General features: G+C 50.7%; 1 long non-coding RNA gene across 1 annotated transcript; it reads right to left on the minus strand.

Moving 5' to 3' along the window:
• Nucleotides 1-245: 245 nt before the first annotated feature.
• Nucleotides 246-1,715, minus strand: LOC125974799 (uncharacterized). Its single transcript, XR_007483723.2, has 2 exons — nt 887-1,715; nt 246-780 (listed from the first exon to the last, which is right to left on the minus strand). It is a non-coding gene; the product is annotated as an uncharacterized lncRNA (long non-coding RNA).
• Between the last annotated feature and the right edge of the window lie 2,285 nt (nt 1,716-4,000).

A 4,000-nucleotide genomic window follows, 5' to 3' on the forward strand; every position in this document is an offset into this window, starting at 1 on the left:
TAGTAATTTACCCACGCTCTACCCAGATAGGAGAGCGCATGGATGCCGCACAGAGCAAGATGCTCTCGCTCCACCCAGATAGGGGAGTCGATGAATTAGGTGCGAGGTACGAATATTTAATTGAACAAAAGCGCAGCTGTCAATCTTACATGCCAAATCGAGACTCACTTATTAATTATATAACAAAGGTGACCGGATAGGTAAAGTGCAATCAAAAACAAACATACAATAAGCACAAACACGTGTTCAAGGTCAAAAACGATTTTTATTAAGCCCTAATTAGTCCTGGCCAGCATGGCGGGCGCGGCCGCAACGGGCAGGATGCTCTGGAGCTGGTTGTGGGGTGCGGGCCAGGATAGTAGGACCGTGCCTTTGTTCCTCTCCTTTGGGGGAGGAACTCTTTACCTAATCCTAACTCGCCTGTGCCACCTCCAGTGCGCCCCCCCCACGTTTCCGGTTTCCATCGAGCTCCTGTTACGTCTGCTGTCCCCTAAACTGGTCCTATCCCAGCCCTAATCCTAACCTGTCCCCCATCCTAACCTAACCCCTAACCCTAACCCTAACCCTAACGCTAAGCCTAACACTAACCCTAACCCGATAAGACAAAAACGTCAACCTGCAAGTTAAAATTTGAAAAAAAACAAGTCAAAATTTGAACGTAAACAGAAATTTGAACAATAATTGCAAATAAGCACTATTTGAGACCAAAAGGCAGTTAAAAATAAATACTTACCTCACATAAAACCACAATACTCACCCAAAACAATAAAATGTGCATACCTATCAAATTTGAATGTAAACAATTGCAAATAAGCATTATTTGGGACAAAAAAAGCAAAAAAAGCAGTTAAAAGTAAATTCTTACCCAAAACAAAAATATACTTACCTAATCCGGAGATCACAAATTCACGCCCAATCGGTGCCTGCAAGAAAACAAGTTACTATGATAAAGAAACAAGCGCAAATCGCTGGCTCCGCCCACTTGGAGGAGTGTATATAAGCACCGTTCGGAGCAGGAGCTCTCAGTCTCGATGCGGCCGTGGAGGAGGAAGCAGGTCCCCATGTGATGAAACTAAACTAAATGTAGATGCAATTCCTGTGTGCCAGACCTGAAGAAGGCACAAAAGATGCCGAAACGTTGTCGATGGCCACGCAGATGAACAAAATTGAGCGCAAAATGACGCCGGTACAAAACCAATTGGAAACAAATAGTAATTTAGTTTATGAAATAGTAATTATTTAATTTAATTTAGTCCTGGCCAGCATGGCGGGCGCGGCCGCAACGGGCAGGATGCTCTGGAGCTGGTTGTGGGGTGCGGGCCAGGATGGTAGGACCGTACCTTTGTTCCTCTCCTTCGGGGGAGGAACTCTTTACCTAACCCTAATAACATCCCGCTTGCCACACCTTTTTTGTCTACACTGTTTGTACTATGTGTCCTCTCTGCATCCATTGCAGCCTGGTCATCCTAGAAGAGGGACCCTCCCATCTGTGGTCTCTTCTCAAGGTTTCTCATTTCCCCTAGCTGGAGTTTTGAGTTTTTCCTTGCCCTCTTGGGAGTTTAAGATCAGGGGGTGTTTGAGAATATCTTTCGTTCTTCACATGTCCTGAGTGTTGTTGTTAGTCACCAAATGTTGAACAGAGGCTGTGATTTACCGAAGTCAAATTCCTTGTTTGGCACGCTCAAACATGGCGAATAAAAAACTCTTGAATCTTGAATCTAACCCTAACCCAAACCCTTTATGAGCACCGCGGATGAGATCGCGGAGCCTTATTCGACTTCCGGACGCCGGCGCGCTAACGCACGCCGCCCGGCACCACCGGGAGGCCGTGCGCACGCGCCAAGTGGCCGAGCGGTTCGGCACTTTACAAGCACCGCGGATGAGATCGCGCGGCCACATTCGACTTCCGGCGGGAGACGTTCGGTAGCTGCCAGTGCCGCCGTGGCTGGGAATTGCCTCCCTCTGGCGGACACGGCGCGTAAATATCCCACCTCTCGCACTAAGCGCACACTCGCATGGCTACGCGTCCGATGACATTTTAAGCGGCCAAACGCCGCTGGAAGTTGAACGAGGCTCCGCGATTTCATCCGCGGTGCTTATAAACAGCCGATCCGCTGGGCCGGAGCTATTTTCGGCCATTTGGCGCATGCGCACGGCCTCCCGGCGGTGCCGGGCGGCGTGCGTGAGCACACCGGCTGCTGGAAGTTCCGCGGAGGACCGTCAGAGCTCCGCGACGCCAACTGCGGAGCCTCTTAGTAATCACCCGGGGCCGCCAGAGCGTTACTCAGCCGCTCTGCGCGTGCGCATGGGCTCCCGGTGCTCCCGGTCGCCTCCACGAACCGTTAAAAAAATGTCAAGTGAGCCTACCTTAAGAGAGTCACAGCTACTCCCGCCGTTTACCTGCGCAGAGTGTCATCGGATGCGGAGCCATGCGAGTGTGCGCTAAGTGCGAGAGGTGGGGTATTTACTCGCCGTGTCGGCCAGAGGAAGGCAATTCCCCGCCACAGCGGCACCGGCACGAGCTCGCCGACTGCTGGAAGTCGAATGAGGCTCCGCGATCTCATCCGTGGTGCTTCGAAAGTGCCGATCCCCTCGGCCGGAGCTATTTTCAGCCACTTGGCGCATCCGCACGGCCTCTCGGTGGTGCCGGGCGGCGTGCGTGAGCGCGCCGGCCACCGGAAGTCGAATGAGGCTCCGCGATCTCATCCACGGTGCTTGTAAAGTGCTGATCCTCTCGGCCGGAGCTATTTTCGGCCTCTTGGCGCATGCGCACGGCCTCCCGGTGGTGCCGGGCGGCGCGCGCGAGCTCGCCGGCCGCCGGAAGTCGAATAAGGCTCCGCGATCTCATCCGCGGTGCTTGTAAAATGCCGATCCGCTCGGCCGTGGCTATTTTCAGCCACTTGGCGCATGCGCACGGCCTCTCGGCGGTGCCGGGCGGCGTGCGCGAGCGCGCCGGCCGCTGGAAGTCGAGTTAGGGTTAGGGTTAGGGTTAGGTTTATAAGGTTATCTCGCTACACATTCCCCAAAGGGTCCTCCGACCCAGTTGGTTAGATAGAAGGCAGCGGAAGGCACAGGCCGACGCATGTCTCCTTCAGTAAACCTCGCCGTACCGGAGTCGCATAAATTTTGGAATGGGTACGAAGGACGGCGAATTGAGAATGCACCTCAACCAGAACCTCCCCCGAGTAGCTGAGGCGCTACCCAGGTCTTTGGCCAGCAAGATGGAAAAAATTGTGAAAAGTGAGAGAAGAAAGCAACCTAAAGTCCTACCCTTCGATTAAATTATTATGTCTATTAACTTTGAAGTATTTTTGACCTAATATCTTGTTTTTATATTCAACCAACAGCTTTTTTTAGAAGGGGCCCCATTAAGTCATCCTTGTTGTGGGTAATTTGAGCGTCAGAATTTTGTAGACACCTCATCAGTAGTGGACCTTGGGGTCTCAGAGTGTTTCGGCCATTATCACCAGACACCCTCGCCCAAGGGAGGCCCCGCCGGGGTTGATCGAGCCCCGGAGTGTGTCTACCTAGTCAATTAAAATTACAGGTATTTGTCCAGTCAACTGCCCAGCTTTAACACAGACAGAAAAGATCAATAGGTCAGTCTTTGCATCTTTTAATTTATTGATTCATTGAATTTAAACCATCATTACGTAGGTTCGTATTTAAGTCAATGTTATATTACTTCATTTAAGTTTTCTGGCAAAGCTTATTGGCATAATTGTATGTGTGCCTGTGGTCCAAACGTGATATAAAACCCTTTAAATTGTTATTTCCACGCAATTAACATTGTTTTATCAAAAGGGAGTGAGTTTGTGTCATCCGTTTCTCTGACATTTATCAACCATACTAATCTTACCTTAGAAGATTGTCATTCCCAGCGCCACTTTCTTGATTCACGGTGTCACTGTCGATGACAAATTCCCATGAGCCTCAGCGAAGTGTCACGGCGGCTCGTCAACCAATCCCGTCTCTAAACCTATCTAACAACGTGATAAGC

The sequence above is a fragment of the Syngnathus scovelli genome, chromosome 9 (assembly GCF_024217435.2).
Source record: "Syngnathus scovelli strain Florida chromosome 9, RoL_Ssco_1.2, whole genome shotgun sequence".
NCBI lineage: Eukaryota > Metazoa > Chordata > Actinopteri > Syngnathiformes > Syngnathidae > Syngnathus > Syngnathus scovelli.